The sequence below is a fragment of the Sinohyriopsis cumingii genome, chromosome 19 (genome assembly GCF_028554795.1).
Source record: "Sinohyriopsis cumingii isolate HCF-2022 chromosome 19, ASM2855479v2, whole genome shotgun sequence".
NCBI lineage: Eukaryota > Metazoa > Mollusca > Bivalvia > Unionida > Unionidae > Sinohyriopsis > Sinohyriopsis cumingii.
The window spans coordinates 54,494,028-54,512,754 of record NC_142979.1 but is presented as its reverse complement, the minus strand read 5'-3'; the positions used below and the strand labels follow the sequence as shown (position 1 = coordinate 54,512,754).

Below are 18,727 nucleotides of genomic sequence, written 5' to 3'. Positions count from 1 at the left end.
TAGAATAAACATGCTGATTTATATATCTATATACCTTTTGGTAACCTGGTACTGCAGAGCAGCTATGGCTGTTTAATCTGCCATTTAGTTACCCTTATTTCCCATATAACTGGGATGTTAATGGTATGTCAGATTTAACATTCTGTAAGGCTTTCAATGTGGAAATGGGACTCCAAAAAGATGATACCCCTGCCCCAACCCCCCATTTTAATTTAATGTAGTGTGGCTTTATCCAGCAATTGTTTGGAGATGGTGTCGTCGGGTGTTGCTACGGTAGCTGTAACTTCATCTCCATCTTTCAAACTGTCTGTATACAGGGATAGAATGATAGAATAGGAGGCTCTGACTTAACTAAATTTACAGAAAAAAGGGACAGAATTTGCACTGCTTTAAGAGACAAAACTTTAAAGGGTTTAAAAGTCTACAAATCCTTACATGGGCTGGTCCTGGTTATCTTGCAGGCGAATTTAAGTCATGGAAAATGCAAATATGTATGAACTGAGATTCATCTCAAGCAACCATTAAATTTACCTAAAACAAATTCTTATTTTTATAATTATAGCATTGCTTATTATGGAGCCAAGCTAAGGAACTCAATTCCACCCTGTTGACAGTCAGCTGACTTCTCCAAGTGTTTTAAGAAGCATCTACAGAAACAATTATTTTGTACGATTTGGTATTTCTCTGATTTCTACTCTACTTTTAATGTTCGTTCATATACTCACCTGAGATGCCCTATATAGGATCACTTCTAATCTTAGTACGATTCCTTATGTACTCATCTTTAATGTCTGGTACATATTTTATACAAGTATATCCACAATTGAGATTTTACTGACTTTGATGTCTACACCACAACCTGTAAAAACCTGACATTGTATGCATGCAACTGTACAAAGCCAAGTGGAAGATTGGTCAGCTGGCTAAATCAGCTTCATCTTCAAACAGTCATCATCATTATTATTATTAATAATAATCCTCTCTCTGCGTGGGTTCAAGTCTCTGGCTCAGCCAATGTGGGTATGTGAGAAAGCTACCAGTAGCTTCCAGTCGGTAGGTGGTTCTTACTAGGGTTTTCCCAGGGTCATCCTCCAAAAGTTATACTGGCTGTCACTTATAGCTTATCTTGCACTCACCGAGAACATTAAATTCAAACATTTGTATCGTTATTATTGTTACTATTATTATTAATTAGTACCTACATAATATATACTGTGACAACATATAAAAGACAAAACAAAACAATTATGTTTCCTCCATGATATCAAAGCAGAGATGCAATAAAGAACCGGTAAAAACAGAAAATGTATTTGTATTATTATTGTTTTAAATCGTTATTTTTAGAATCTATTATCCTTCTCAATTCCTACAAGCCAGACTTTACTGGCTAAAAGTTGTATGCTTTGAGCATAGTCCATGCATCAATAATTGCTTTCATTAACATGATACATATGCAGCATGCTGTCCACCTGTACTTAGGGCCTACTCATTCCTATGGGTAACCTATGACAAAATGCAATGTAGAGTGTAGATTCATTAACATGGAAAGTTTAACATTGAATAAACAGTAGACAGATAGGTCTTCTGCGTACATTAGGATGTAAAACAGCATGAAAGAATCTGTAGTGTGTAGTCATAAATCCAACTGCTCCTTAACCAATGTTAGTACAGCATATAATGAATACCTTCTTTGCTTGAAGGATGCGGTACTAACAAGATGCATCCAGATCTGAAGTTCATTACTTGAACACAAACCTAACTCAGTAATGAACTTTCTTCTATGCTTGTGTGGTACATGTTTAATGAATCAAGCATGAACAGTAATGGATGATTCTGTTATGTTAATTAGGGGCCACCTGGCAAGCCCAATTTGCATTGGCAGACCAGAATTTTTATTTTGAAATATGCCAAATGAAAGTAAATATTATTTGACAGAAATTATCCCTCATTCCATTCATAACTGTTACACGTGTTAGTTTGAAGGCACAAATGAACCTTTTTCCTAACCAGAAGTCATCATAATCACAAAATGCTTCTTGAGTGCATTTAATCAGAAGTCATGCTCCAGGATGGACCCTAATATCTGGATGAAAATGGATGCATTTAATGTTAAGGCATGACCCCAGATGGACCCTAATAACTGAATGAAATTGCCTATCCAGCCAGAATAGGAGAATGGCCAAAATTAGGGAGAAGTGGGATTATTTCACTTTCTACTAATGGTTTTGCATAACTTCATGTCAGATTATTACAATGAAGAAATATTATAAAAAGTTTATTAAAATAATATTTCAACTTGTCGTATTTCAATTCACCACAGTTGTCATTTAATATAAAACAACAACCATTGCATTAGATTACAGTGGGAAAATGGCAACATCTTTCTTGGTGAAAGCCCACTCTTCATCTGGATGTATGATTAATTATAGGATAAAATCATTAATTTCATTTAGTAATGGACCTGGATATACCTACTTAATCATAATTTGCTACATATGAATGTGTGGTTCTAGTGTGAATTTTTGGTGCGAATTCCACTGATAGCGATGTAATTTCTGGTATTTATGATCATCAAATTGGCATCAGAATTGACTATGCAAGACTTTGACGGGAAAATTGACACACAAGTCAATGTTTAACTTTGGTTATTAATGCAATGGACTGAAACAAAACGGGGTCGAGGTAATGAAATAAAATCAACATTAAACATACTGAACACCACCTTTTGACACCTTTGGATGAAATCTAAGGTTAATATTTTGCCATGTATGAACCCTGTAAGTATTGGGATTCTTAAACATACAGGTACACTGTACATGTATTTTCAAATAGCTGCCAGTTCCCCATTTTCATAATAACATATGTATTCCTTCCATATTTAGAACATTTTTACTGACTAGTTGTTTGGATTGTTGGCAGTACATTATTGGTAATGGTTGATACACACATTTTATGCTTTGCCAGGGTATGCTTGGTCTGGCATGAAGCACTTTATGTCTCTTCAAGTACTTTGTTGCCAATGAACCAAATGATGTTCCTTAATGACATTCTATTTTATGCTTTCTTGAAAACTAAAATTATTTGAAAATGGAATACAGTTTTAAAAAGTATGCAGTATTCTAGTTTTCTGTCTTGTGTCAGCTTGGTAAATATGCTGCAAATATCATATCCTGTAAGACCGAAATTTGATGTGTCTCTGTAATTATGGCATGTGTATATGTGTGTGATTAGGATTTTTAATGTAGCTTTAAAAAAAATTCTGTCACATCGCTACGATGTCTGCACTGTGGCAGTTCATAAGTGATGTCTAGCACTGGGGCATCATGCTGCAGACATGTAGCATTATGTCCCACCCAGTCACATTATCTGGACACCAGGCTGACCAGTCCTAACACTAACCTCTTAATGCTAAGCACCTAGCAAGGCAGCCATTAGTAACATTTTTGTAAGTCTTTGGTATGACTTGGCTGGGGTTCCAACCCACGACCTCCCGCTTCCAAGAAGGATGCTATAACCACTTGGCCACTGGAGCGGTCATATATGGCATGTAATACCTAGATTACTCTTTTAATGCTCCGACTGTACATTTTTGCCACTCATAATAACAGTTACAATTACTCTTATACCTCTTGGGGCAGATATGCATGAACTTACAACAAACCAGTTTACATATAATTTCCCTTTGATTAGGTACCCAGGTATCTGTTCAATAGGATCAACAGGTACTCGGATGACGTTTTCTAAAATGTTGACATCTTTAACAATAACCTAATGTTGTTGTGTGTGCTACTAAATCTAGTGTATATAATCAAGTTTCATGATTCCTGCATTAAGAGAGCTGCAGATGTATCCTAAAATCACATACTTTAACCAAAGTTAGTGAAATATATGGGCCACAGCAATCTACTTTTGTATTTGAATATATAACGGCTCAATATGCATCTTTCAAGTTTCAGAATCTATGCATAAAAATATGTATACTGGGTGTGTTGTCATGATTTAATTGTAAAAACTTAATCTAAGCCAGTATTATGATGTGAAATGTAGGTCATAGGAATCTTCATTTCTTGTACTTAATATAGATGAATACACTCAATTAATTTGATATTCTAGTATCAAATATGGGTCACAGTAACCTACTTTCATTATCAACTTGGACTACATGTCCAGATGCATCCCCTGACCAGATTCACGACTCCATGTACGGTAGTATTCTTACTATGTGCAAACAAATTTTAAAAAATGCAAAAACTTTACCAAGAATTGTAAAACTACTATACGTCTACATTTATGTACAATGTTAGTCATCTCAGCCATAGGACAGGTTTTATAAAACCTGCTCCAACTCTACACTGTTACCTTAGGATCTTTTAAGAAAGAATCCCTGAGCTTTTATGAGGCAATTTATATGCTTTTAACTATCTTAGTAGAGATGCAACTAAAAATGTAAATTCCCACTGATGTTTGACCAAACAAAGCATGAAAGGAAAATGAAGACAAATACATTTTTAAATTTATTGATGTACTGTATATGTAATTCCAAGCCAAAGTATTACAAAAACAAGAGACGTGCCTCTGCATGTGGGGTCTAAAGGATTCAGACAGATGCAGCTCTACAATGATACCAAATAATCTAGACTTTCTGCTCACATTACAAAATACTGAGGTAAAAACTACTTTTTGTGATCTGATTTTTTATACCCAAAAAGTTGACCATTGTTGGAATCGGAATTTGTGTCTGCATTTTTTAAACTTTTTGGCCTGAGATCTAAGGCAGACAGGTCTGAACTGCACACAGACATGTGAGCCTTATAATAAGCAATAAAACAAGACAAACAAAAATCAAAATTTTACCCTTTTACACACGCTCAAGTGAAATAGCCAATAAAAACAATGACCTTTCTAACACAACTAGACATCATGGCTAAACGAAAATCTCTCGGAAGCAGATGCATTTGGATATATTCAGAAGTAAACCCCAAAATGCATTTCCTACTCCCATTTCAGGCAAAAGTGACAACAATCTCCAGTGGTTAATGAGTTAACCACTTATTGTTTTGCATACCTACACACAAAAATGGTTTTTAAGTTTCACATCATAGCAACACAAGTTGGAAAATTTATTCCTGTGACTCAATGATAACCACTTAAAGTTGACCCAATGGTAGGATTCAAACCCATTCCTTTCAGCTCCAAGTCTAGCACTCTAACCACCATCGCTCCTGCCTCCATTAGTCCCCCTTTACAATGTGCAGGAGGGAAGGCACATTTGACCTATTCTACATCCCAAGCCCCTAGAGGGATGGATTAAAAGAAAATTCTTATGCAAAATCTGTGTAGTAACCCTGATATCATCGTTTACAAGTGCAAATTGAAACCAGTTGTTTTGTAACAACTGTGCTATGTACTGAAATCAAATCATAAAAATATAATCTGTGTGTCAGGAGTTCAACATACATGACCTTAGAAATATAGGTACCTGTACAGGCATGCCAAAAATGTATTTCATCTTAGATAATACAGTTTTGATTAATTTGGAATTTGACGCCTATCTCGTTTATCAAACAAATTCATAGCAAAAATGTATTCTGTACAAATTTATCAACTGTAAACACTCCAAAATACCTTTGTACAGATTTTTAAAAATGCAAAACATTTCAAGCCCAAAATCCTGACTGCACAAGTAAGACTTAAGTATAACATATTTACATACCCTGTCCATATCAATGAAAATGTTTATTCTATAACCTGATAAATACCTAGTCAACATATCAAAAGATAGCGTAGGGCTTAATAGTGCAAATTCCTTTTTGATGACAGACTCAGAGCTTTGTATCTGGAATGATTTAAATAGGGAAAGCAAGTATGTTTGTCACCTTATACCTTACTGATATATCTAATTTTAAACACTGAACTAAGAAGCAATACTGTATTTCCCCAATGTAAACGGATTAGAACATGTAATTGGAATTTTCAACAGGTATTATTTCGAAACAAATCAGGAGCTTAAAACTGAAAACATACTGTAAAAATGTAAAACCTGTAATGTTAATAAGAAATGTGTTCATGGTGCACAGATGCACCTCCAGTGTCTAACTGCATGAAAGGACCAAAATGTAAAAGGTAACCTCGGCGTGACAGACAAATGTACAAAGGTAATACTAAAAACAATAGCTGGTTATATATCACTATCAGTCACATATTAAGTCCAAAAACTGCAATATCTGTATTTGATATACAATTAAAATTGGCTGAAATCTCTACAATCTATTTGATTCACATGACTAAACCCTTCCAGGGTTCGACACTAATGCAGGTACCCTGAGACCACCTTACTTCCAGAAGGACCACCACTTTTCTGAAGCTGGGTCATACGTCGGGCCTACTATTTTAAATTGTGGTTATTAAAAAATATATATATCCCATGTCATAGTATTGTATAATGTATAAATCTTTCTTTTTAATTATAAACATATCAAACACAGCAAAAATTGAAAGCGAAACCAAATTAAAATAAAACAAAGATCATGCTTAAGTCATTTAAGCCAAATTATCATTGTTGCTTGGGAACGTACCATAAATTGTCGTTTGGGTGCTTACTTTGCTAATCATAAATGAGCATAAATCGTTTAGGCAACTAATTTCTTGATAATGTCTCTCCAATGCCCCCCCCCCCATGACTCGGAGAGCCAAAGAAGGAATAGCTTATGAAAGAAAGTCGAGGCCAAGAAGTCCATTATGTTGCTGAATAAGGCAGCCAATGAAAAACTATGTGTCATGTTTAGAAATGCTCATTTTGTTGCAAAACATGGATGCCCATATACTATGTGAAATTACACAAGTAGAACAAGGCGAAATGTTGGGAAATAGGCAGTACCTACGAAATGGACAAATAGTGTCAGAAATTCATCAGGGTCTGCCGATACTCGATGGGCAGAAAAGGACCATATCATTTCATCCAGTGAGTTTTTGTCAGATATTAATAACAGCTCAAATGTTACGCCTTCCTGAGACAGAAATTGTATGCGTTTGTTCATCTTTGGAGTGCACTGCAAATATATTTAACTTTAATTTTATATTGATGAATTTAAACTATTAAATCAGAAATTTAAATTTAGATCCATTCAATGTATAATACTTCAAACTCTTAATCTAGCAATTTAAATTTATATTATTACCATTTTTTTAATGTGAACTCTTAAACCACAAATTCAACTAAAGATCCATTCTAGTTTATTTATCTTTTGTAATGCAATAATTTAGTATTTCTTCTTAGGTTTCAATTCATTTTTTTGGTATAAAAAATGTACCCAAGGCAGACAATGAAACCACCAGTCATGCTATAGTGGGCCTTATGTCAGAGAAATACGGGGATGAATAGATGAAAAGGATTGTTGCAATGGGAACTGATGGTGCATCAGTGATATTGATGGTGCTGATGACGATTATGATGATGATAAATGCCACACAAGATTTGTCAGCGTTACAAAACAAAGCATATAAACTGTTGATGAATTTCAGCTAGAAAATAAGAGAACAAATATAAACACTGAGGCTATAATCCTCATGCAAAAACCTGAAATAAACTTGTGGTAACATACCACCAAAACCAGTGCACACTCACAAAGTGCATTTAGATTGGCTTGATGAATGGAAAAGCTGGTTTAATTCCCCACTGCTCCAGATACAACCTGAATGCCACAACTCGCACACAATTGCGCTTTGGCCTTATTCACATGTCAATAAACATATCTCATTGATGTTGCACTAACAAACAAAGAGTACAAATTTCTCCAGAAAACTAAATTTTAACAATTTTATAACTTAAATTTATTCTTTCTCAAATTATTATAAATTAGTATTCCCCATCTGTGCAGTCATCAAAACCTGGAAAATATAATATGCTTGTAGTAGACCAATGAAAATCTCAAAATAATCATACATTTAAAACTACCTGACAGATTTTAATCAAATTTCCGCTACTAGTAAGATTAAGCTGTCCTCGTGATTTTTGTAATTGTAATTTTACAGATTAAGTGTCAACTTAAATAAAGTTATTTTACAAAACCATTTTCTCTTTTTAGTCCCAATGACTTTGACCTTAAACCTCAAAAGCTGACAGATGTTTTGTACATAGGATTTCAGTTATTTTGTGGTAAACTTTCCTTCTGGAGACCATTTGACCTTTAACTTTTAAAACTGATTAAGAATTAAAATGCGTGCTGCTTGTTTTGCTGTTGATGTATTTGGTCATTTAACTACACTCATTACCAAAGCTGACATTACAGGAGTAACTGCATAGGATGCAATGATGTTGAACTGGGAACATGGATTAAACAAATACATATCAAGAAAATTTTAATGATGAGATTTGCCAACTTGAAAGACTAAACCATTTTTTGGATGATCTTCTGTCTCTTCACTAACAAGTCATGAGACAAACATTTTTACTCCTTATCCATCAGGAACACTGTGGTGGCCTAGTGGTTAGAGCATCCACTTTGGATGCGGGAGATCGCAGCTTCTAACCCCAACTGAGTCATACCAAAAACTGAAAAAATGGTACAAGAAGCTGTCCCACTTGGTGCTCATCATTATGATGTTAGTGCTAGGACTGGTTGGCCTGGTGTCAGGATAATCTGACTGGGTGGGACATGATGCTACATGTCTGTGGCATGATGCCCCAGGGCTAAACATCACTATGTACTGTCACACTGCAGACACTGTAGTGACATAACTGAATTTTTTTTTAAAGCTGTTCAAAATGCAAATCATTCAGACATTCACACACACACAATTGTTATCCATCAACACTATCAGGATTAAAAAACACAATTTCCTGAAACTTTATGAAAACAAGAGAGGCATTTCTTTACACTACGATATAAGCCCATAACCTGCAGCCTATATAAATAGCATACAAATGTGCTTCATATCCACGGAAACTTATTACCATGGGACAGTTTGCACCGTTGATTGTCAATGAGGCAGTCAAAATGTAAAGGTGGTCAGAGATAAACAAACGCAACTGCACCTTATGTAATTGACTTTTATGGAGGACTACGATGATTTTGTCCCAAAATGCCTTTGGCAAAAGTGCATAGGCAAAGTAACTGCACACAAAGAGGAAAAATCTAGTTTGCTGCTTTGGATAGGATTGTTTAAGCCAACACTGTTAAAGATTATTGGCTAGTTTGCAATCAGATGCAATACTGACTATTTCAGGTTGGATTTAACTCCACACTTAAAATGTGGGGCCCCGAGTGGCCAAGTGGTCTAAAGCGCTCTCCGTTACGGATCACTGCCATTTCACCTCTGTCTGCGTGGGTTCGAGTCTAGGATTCGGCCAATGTGTGTATGTGAGAAAGCTTGAAAGTAGCTTCTCGTGGGTTGGTGGTTCTTCCCGGGGTTTTCCCTGGTTCTTCCTCCACCATTAATACTGGATAACATACATAGCCTATCATGTGCTGAAAGATGGCGTTAAACCCCACAACAACAACAACAACCACACATAAAATGCAAAACATTTTTATTTCAGTACCTGAATTGTTATTCAAAATAATTTATTTTAAAGGCAAAATGTTGTTGTTGTTGTAGGGTTAAACGGCATTTTTCAGCACACAATATGCTATACATGGCTGGCAGTATTATTGGTGGAGGAAGAACCCAGGAAAACACTTGTGGTTGTTTATCGGGGTTTTCCTGAGTTCATCCTCCACCATTAATACTGGCTGCCATGTATAGCCTATCTAAAATGAATATTGTTGCAACTAGCACCAAGTATGGATTCAGAATGTCTGGTTGACAAAGTTCAACTTCATTAAGTGCAGCTGCAACAGAAGTGGATTTCAGTCTTTGCACATATGGCAAACATCATATGGACAGTAAATATTCTGGACATGTAAAACATCCACTGGCACAGTGCAAACATGTTTTTTTTCCCTCATCTCAAGATGACTGTTTATTTCATAGACAAAATTAGCTATAGATCTTTTCTACATATCATAGTACAAGTCCTATTTGGTGTACTGGCATTTTTGAAAATAGGACTCCCAGGCTTTTCCACCAAAATAATTAAGTTATTTCCAAAAACCACCCAGCACTGAGAAAATGCACACACTTGTGTTCAGTCACAAAAGTAACATGGTGTAAACACTCATCAACTGATCATGTCCCAGGAGCTTAAATGTTTTTCTGCTATTTGCTTGCAGAGCAAATTATGCAGGTTTTGCAGCTGCAGATTAGTTTTCAGACCTGCAAGAAGTGTTCAACAGGATCTTTGGGGAACTCTGAACAACTGTACCATCCAGTCTATAATAAATGCAAAGATGAACACTAATGGTGCTTGCATTACAATGACACCATCAGAAGAACTATTATGATCAGCCAAGTCTGTATCTAGTTAGGATTTTATCCCAATGACCAATGGATTTTAAAGACAGAAACTTGGCTTATTTTTGTACTGAATGACTATGTAGTTCTGAGTATGTGTGCATATATGCAAGTTTGTATGTGTGTGTGTGTATGTATGTGTGTGTGTGTGTGTGATATATGAAAAAAGAAAGTCTACCAATTATCTTTTGTTTCAAAATAAAGAAAAGCTATTTCATTTTCTTTCTTTCAATATAGCGGTGCACACCTGGTCTTGTTGGTAAATTACATCAAATTCTACAGCAACAATTTAAAATTCTTAACCTTTCCTATTTAAAAAAGGACATTAAAGATTATATCCAGAATAGCCATATTACTTTTCCAAATGAGATTAATCTATCCTAGTACCATAGGTAAATTTCCTTACACATCAGTTTGTGTAGATCAAAAGTTACAAAATGTGCATTCCATGGCAAAATGTACAAGTTAACACATTAACGCCTAGCGAAGACTTAGGGCAGGAGGTAGTAGCCTACTGCCAAGCTCTGTAGCGTCATGGTCATGCATGATACACTAAAGTGGGTGGTATTATAGAAAGGTAGACAGATGTAGCTCCACAATGATACCAAATAATCTGGAATATCTAGTTGCACTACAAAATAAAGATAAAAAACTCATTTTTTGGACTAGACTTTTTTAAACCCAAAATTTGCCTGTGGTCGGAATCCGATTTTGTGTCTGGATTTTAGACTTTTTGGTCTCAGATCTAAGGCAAACTGGTATGAACTGCAAAGAGACAGATGAGCCTTTACAAAAAGTAGGATAAGATGGGCATTTGGAATAAAGAGTGGTCTCGATACAAAAATAATGACTCCGTTTAGCAAATTTTTTTATAAAAAAATCCAACCTGTACCCTTCTGCTCATGTGCGAGTCAAATAGCCAATGAAAAAACGATGTTTCTAACACAACTAGACAGTATGTCATCGAAAGATCACTGGGGATTTGGTGTTTTCGGATCTATTCAGAAATAGCTTTCAAAATGTGTTTCCTACTTGATTTTCAGGCGAAAATGACAAAAAGCTCCAGGGGTTAATGTGTTAAGCCAAGCACAACATTACCTCACAGACATAATGAAGAAACATAAATTCACAAAAATGAACAATTACTAATTTTCTTGTTGCACTGTTTTTCAGTATTCATGAACAATTCAGAGAAATGGAAGCTTGTCAGCATTAAGGCCAATGCAAAATTAATATTGTGGACTGTTTAATTTTCACTAGTTCTCACACCAAACAGTGGTCATCTCAAAAGTTACTCACTTGTACTTTGATCACTGAAGACCAACTAGAATGCTAAGCTAATACTGCCATTATTTCCATCTTTTTCCTCATAAACAAAATATGTTACAAGGTTAATTCCTTTATTTATCATTTAAATGGAATGCTGGTTTAGTAAACGTTAACAGAGCACACACAAAACATATAATTTGCAATGTAAACATGACAGTCTTAGTGCATATAGTGATCATATTTTCTCCCTCTTTCTCTCACCCTTTCTCTGGGGACCTAGGTGGTCGAGTGGTCTAAGGAGCTCACCTTTACAGTTCACTGACATTACTTCTACCAACAATGGTTCAAGTCTCAGCTCAGACAATATGGGTATGTGAGAATACTTGCCAGTGACTTCCCATGGGTCAGTGTTTCTTCCTGGGCTCTTCCTCCACCAAATATACTGGCTGACATGTATCAAATGACATTTTACCCACAAAATGAAACACAAAAATAGAACAAACTCTCAGGATGTCTACAGCTTTTAATATTCATTCCAAATCTTTCTTAAATCTTCATTACACACTTTACAAATACATAGCTAAAATGAAAAATAAAATTCTGCATCGTCTAATAAGACTTATTTTGTGACCAATGGCTTCTTCTAGCAGCTGTAGTAAAGTAGGTAACAACGTAAGGGCGAGGAGTTAATTCAACTCGTGCTGTCTCCACGATATTCCTTTCAGTGTAAAAGTAATTCATTGCCCTGATCTTAACATGCAGCTCTTGAGTTTATACCGCTAGAATGCTGCCTGCTCAGGAACTCATTTCTTCATAAAGAAATTGAATGAAGATCATTAGATGTTAATTGTGTAGCACCACTTCAGCAGGCACTGTTCTCCAGCCTTAGAATTATGGTAGTACACATTCAACTGAGAGTGTGAAACTCGATACATTTGTGACATACAACTGCGCCCTTTGTGCACTACAAAGCAGGAATGTAGTTGCCCTAAGGCTACACAATCTAGGTGTGGTCAGTGGGTTTAGATGCAGATCTATAGTGATTGTTACACTTCCCATTTAGATTGGTTTAATTTTGTTTACATAAAGACACTACAAACAATTTTAAGAATAATGAATACATGTATACATAGAGCCCTTGCCTAACATATAGCTTCTTCAAAATTATGTCTTCAACCATAAAATGAAATATAAACTGCCAACACTCTCCATTCTGATATTTTTATTTCATGATTTTAAAATGGCAAGTGAGATAAATATTTCCAATATAAAAGGATGACTCATTCGTGTCAATTCAATCTGTGTGAATGACTTGAAAATACAAAAATTGCAAGTAAACTACTTTCTCAAGACAAAATTAGAATAATGCTTTTAATTTAAAAATTGATGAACATTTTGTTCCTATAACACACTAACATAATATGTAAACTGGTTCACACAGACAGTTAAATGCCAAGTGTTTAAAATTCCTAAAACCTTTTGCTATTCGTTTTTGTTAATCAGGACTCTGAAGGACAAAAAAACAGTACAGGTTATTCTTTTAGGGTTTGAACACTCATATTTCCACAACCAGATATCCTACTTCAGTAAAATATTTGGAAATGTGTGTCAATACAGCAGCCATGTACTAAATTTTACAAAGACTGTATGGCTGCCATGCACCAACTTTCATTAATTCTATTTGCATGTGTGTGTGTGCGGGATTTTTAACATAACTTTAAAACATTTCCAATCATATCGCTATGTCTTCAGTGTGACAGTTTATTTTGATGTCAGGCACTGGAGCATCATGCTGCATGATGTCCCACCCAGACACATTATCCTGACACCAGGCTAACCAGTCCTAACAGGAGCCCCGAGTGGCAGAGTGGTCTACAGCGCTCACCGTTCCGGATCACTGCCATCTCACCTCTGTCTGCGTGGGTTCGAGTCCAAGGCTCGGCTAACATGGGTACGTGGGAAAGCCTGCCAGTAGCTTCTTGTGGGTCGGTGGTTCTTCCATGGGTTTTCCAAGGTTCTTCCTCCACCATACTGGCCGCCATGTATAGCCTATCTTGTGCTGAAAAATGGCGTTAAACCCTAGAACAACAACAACCAGTCCTACACTAACCTCTTAATGCTGATTGCCAAGCTAGGTAGCTGTAAGTACCATTTATATAAATATTTTGTGTGACACAGCCGGGATTTGAACCCACTACATCCTGCATCTGAGACAGATGCTCTAAACACTTAGGCCATTGAAGCACACAGCAATCACTGTCTGCCTCATGGTTTGGATATTAATAATTATGGCACTGTGCGCAAACATTTAGAGGCCAGTCCTTGAATTAGCAGTTTTCCCAAGTGGAAATATATTGATAATTATGTTTTTTTAAAATTAACAGTTCAAAATTTATTTTTCAACAAACTGTGATAATATAAGCAAAGATTTTTTTCCTGGATTTCAATCCACATAGTCAAATGAAAATATGCAGATGCATGCATTGTTACCTGCAATTCAAAAATAATTTTGTTACTTAGATCTATTGTGTAAAATGTACACAAGACACTGCAAAATATAAACAGTAAACATTACATTTTCTAAGAATTCGGGTACTTTCAAACTATTAATATACATTAGCTTGACAACTCATTTGAGCATAGAAAGAATTTGTGTCTGTTCACAGTGATGAACAAGAAAAGTTCATCACCCAGTTGGGTGACACTACTAGAGTTATTCACCAATGAGATTTAGTCAGTATTTATTAAAAACATTATTTACACAAGATGTGAAGGAATATAACATTGTACAAGTTTCAACAACAATGACTTGCAGAAATGAAAATAAAGGTATTTGCAGAAAAGAGTACATTTCACTGATCAATCACATGGCAACTAATATAAATAGTTTTATATAGTCTTTCTAGATGATAGTCATGGCAACCATGTAAATAGTCTTTCCTAGGTATATCATACAGGGAGGGCAAAATAGGTAACCACTAGGGGCGCCATTTTGCAGTTTGTGGCAGGTTTTCAGAGGGGTGTGGGTCATTTTGTACAGCACAAACTTGTGACAGCCCTGGTCTTTCCTAGTTGATGCATATAACAGCAGTGTGAACAGCCTCAGATGAAATCATGTTTGGCCATTTTTAATAAACTTGGTTTTTTATATTTAAAAATTTCAAAATGGAGTTTGTGATTTCTGTAACTTCACAGAATCAATTACTTAGATATGGCCATCAACTGCCTTACATCTTTTCTTGTTAACATCATAATCATATGTCTGATTATTGTAAACATTTAATCACAAGCATGCAAACCTCCTGAACCAGAGGTTTTTTCTCCATAGTTTTGGGGTGTCTCCCGTCCCTCAATGAAATCTCCAGCATGGTTGGTTGGCTTCATTGTCTAAAGTTTGTCAAGGTGGATTACAGCTTGTGCAAACAGAAGTAATTCTCGCAGGATTAAAGACATTGATAATGGATACTAGGAAGCTCAATCAGCCACAGACATAGGGACAATTACAAAAGTAAACATAATCATAATTGTATTTGATTACAGTGTTGGGGGGAGGAGGTAAACAGGTGTTTAAATACTATGGAAAAAAATCCAAGAGTGGGAGTGGAGATGACTAACGACCAAATCCTTCACACTGGTGCAAAACATGTGCCATTGCCAGTCATTCATTACTGTAAGTAAAGAATGAAGTACTGACAACATCCAATACTCTTCTACAACTTAACAAGGTGGCTATAAATGGCATGGTTTTCAACCTTCCCTCTATCCAATTTCATGATAAAAAAAATTATGTAATCCCACCAGCATGTTCAGTCTCTGATTACAAGTCAGCATAAAAAAGAATTCCAAATCTGTTTCCCTTGATATGATTTAAGCTGTTGTTGTTGTTGTAGGGTTTAACCCCATTTTTCAGCACAAGATATGCTATACATGGCAGCCAATATAAATGGTGGAGGAAGAACCAAGAAACAACCCAGCAAGAACCACTGAACCTACAGGCAAACTTTCTCATGTACCCACACTGGCCGAGCCCGAGACTCGAACCCACCCAGACACAGGTGAGATGGCAGTGATCTGTAATGGTGAGACCACTCAGGGCCCCATGATTGAAGTACTTAATAGATCATTTAATGGCTACTTGTGTGCAAGGTTTCTCAGTTGCTTTGTATCTATTTGGGTAAAGTTTGGATGCCAACACTTCAAGTGTTTAATTCACTCTATGAAAAAGCTACTCTGAGTTGTTACTGGTGGTTAATTGTTTTACCATTTTATCCAGGACTTCAAAAAACAATAACCACCACTGGGCGACACAATGAAAGTGTAGCCTTCAAATTCAATCCATGTAGGCAATATGTGAAGCAGAAGAAAACTATCGCCATAAAGTTGATATTAAATGATGAATAAATTAAATCATGCATGGAGAACAAATTTGGCATCTCGTCTTTACGTTTATATATTTTATCGGTGGCTGGACATGCTGTCAGGAGAAATTAATCAGCATGAAATCAACAAAGGGGGCAGGGCAGATTTCGCGCCATGTGAGTTAGTCACCTTGTGTTATTTTATATATAGAGAATGGGTGTTGTCAATAGTCTTTCATTTGTGCTGAGAGAAATGAGTGCATGTGCCTGCTATATCTGTCTTGGATTCTCATTTTCAAGAAGAAATAGGCAACGACTAATAACTCCATGACTGCTGAGGACCAAATTAATTTGTGTAGGACAAGTATCATTTCTGTAATGATTCTTTAACCTCTTGTATCCAAGGGCGCCTGCAGTATTATTTTCGCGGGGGTGGGGGTAGTCATAAGCTACTGAGTTTTAAGGACGTAGAGAAAAACATGTTTGGAGGTGAAAAGCGGGCGCCTATGGCTTGGGTGGGGGAAAAAAGAAAGTAAAATTTATAAATGGCCTGTCTAACTTAATTTTAGTGCAATAGGATTTTTTGCTGGACCAATTATCAAACTGTGTTGCTATCTTTCAATATCCAGATTCGAATCAATGCCTTCATAGAACTGACTCGAGGTAAACAACCTAAATGCACTGGGAATCATGAAAATTAGACAAAATGGATGTTATTTATATAAAACTTATTCCCTCCACCACCACCCGTCCTACAACATAAAACAAAGCACATGTTTTTGTTTTAGTGCCATTAACCACCACCCCCAACAAAAATATCGGGTGATTTGTCTTACGTTGCAGAACTAACCCACCCCCTTTCCTGGCGAGAATGTGATTCACGACCGTGACTACGAATTGTACACATACGGAGGAAATAATGTATTCAGACTTACGTTAAATGATTGTTTATAGACTTAAGTAATGTTCTTGAAACGTACTGTTGTTACTAAGTATACATACCTTTAGATTTCCTAGCAAGTAAATCACTCCCAGTTGTTTCTCTAATTATGTAATTCACTGAACGTTATGACCTTCTAGGTACATGCGCCTTTCAAGCCTTTTGTAGGGGGTCGTCTCAAAATAGTTAACTCCGGTAACTATGTTAGAACCAGTCGCATACCAATACAAATAAAAGGTCGACTTAAAAATAATAATTCACTAGTGTTACGAAACACTGAACAAATAACAGTTTCAATAGAAGTATTATATATGTTTTCAATATTTTGTTGAATACAAATTACGTAGATAGTATTCATTTAAAAAATAGCAAGCAGTTATATGGATGCTAAAGAAGCTGTACGATGGATAGGAGTCATTGAAGTGTTTTACACACACGCACAATATAATCTAACATAAACCTACACTGACTTCTTCACTTTTATAAACTCATATTTGAAAACTTAAAACTAAAGGTATGTACAAACATAAAGTATCATCTACTTATTTTCTCACGGTGTCTTGTACCAATGACTTGTGCATGCACATGCTTATTTAAATTCCTGAGATTACGTATTTAGTCCGATAAATCAACCCACCCACCCCAAATATGCGTTGATACTAATGTACGATCTGTGGGTATGATGTCACCTGTTTATTAAAAAGTGCAATTTTGCTGCATGCAAATCTTTCCGGAACATAACTGCGAAAAGTTTTGACAAGTAACGGTATTTGGTAATAGCCAGTTCTAGCGCGAAATTCAAAATGGCCAAGAGACAGAGGGTTGTATGTCTATCTATACATACATTGACGCAGTCAGTGTATGACTATTAAGCAACGGGTGGTGCGTGGTCAAAGATAAATTAAAGACGACAGCGATAAGATAGTCAGAAAAGTATTGATAGGAAAGGCAGAAATAAGTAACGGAGTGTCAGTGTACATTTTCGTCCTTTCATACTCAGACGAACCCGGCAACCGTAGCAACGATGAAATATTGAACCTCAACCGGCATAACCCCGAGAATCACTAGGTCAGTTCATTAGAATGTGATTTGGAAAGCTCCTGTTTGTAAAATACCAAGTCAAGAGCTTCTGAAATTATTGATGGTAATTTGTTCCAAGTCCCTATTGTACACGAAAAGAAGCTGAACTTTAAACAATTTGCTGATGTTGACTTTAGTTGGAACTTATTCTCGTGGTTTGCCCTTGTTTGGAAATATATTCCAAGTGGATTTACAATTAGCCAAACATACAGTTTGATCCTGAAATGTTATATACATATCGTCAATATAACCCTTCAACCGACGGTAGATCAACAGCCGCGAGAAATACCAATAAGTATAAAATGTATACCGACGTGTGCAGATATCATTGACTGCAGATCTTTGCAGGTTTCAATAAATAGACAATATCATCCCCTTGACCGCCGGTCGATATCATAGAGGTGTGGGGCTGATTTATCGGCATGTACGTGCTATGTAGGTCCTGAATTGTACCAGAAATTGTTGATATTCTTCACCATCACCAACGCACGTTTCTCCCATTCATCTGCCTCGACCGACATATAGATGTCAATTAATAAATAAATACATGCGAAAAATGAGGCCCCACGCACCCATCCCCCACATTTAAAATAGACTCATAGTAATATTAACTAGAAATCTCATTCGTCAGAATTCGCATCGTCATATGTTTCCTCAGTACTAACACTTAAGATTCTACTGTTTCAAC

General features: G+C 36.1%; 1 protein-coding gene across 1 annotated transcript in view; it reads right to left on the bottom strand.

The window, feature by feature from the left end:
* Positions 1-17,110, bottom strand: part of LOC149775729 (phosphorylase b kinase gamma catalytic chain, skeletal muscle/heart isoform-like) — a 108,366-nt gene extending 91,256 nt beyond the window's left edge. The window contains exon 1 of the mRNA XM_089943965.1: positions 17,022-17,110. The gene's annotated coding sequence lies outside the window, so the exon portion shown is untranslated. The remainder of the gene's footprint in view (positions 1-17,021) is intronic.
* Positions 17,111-18,727: the final 1,617 nt, after the last annotated feature.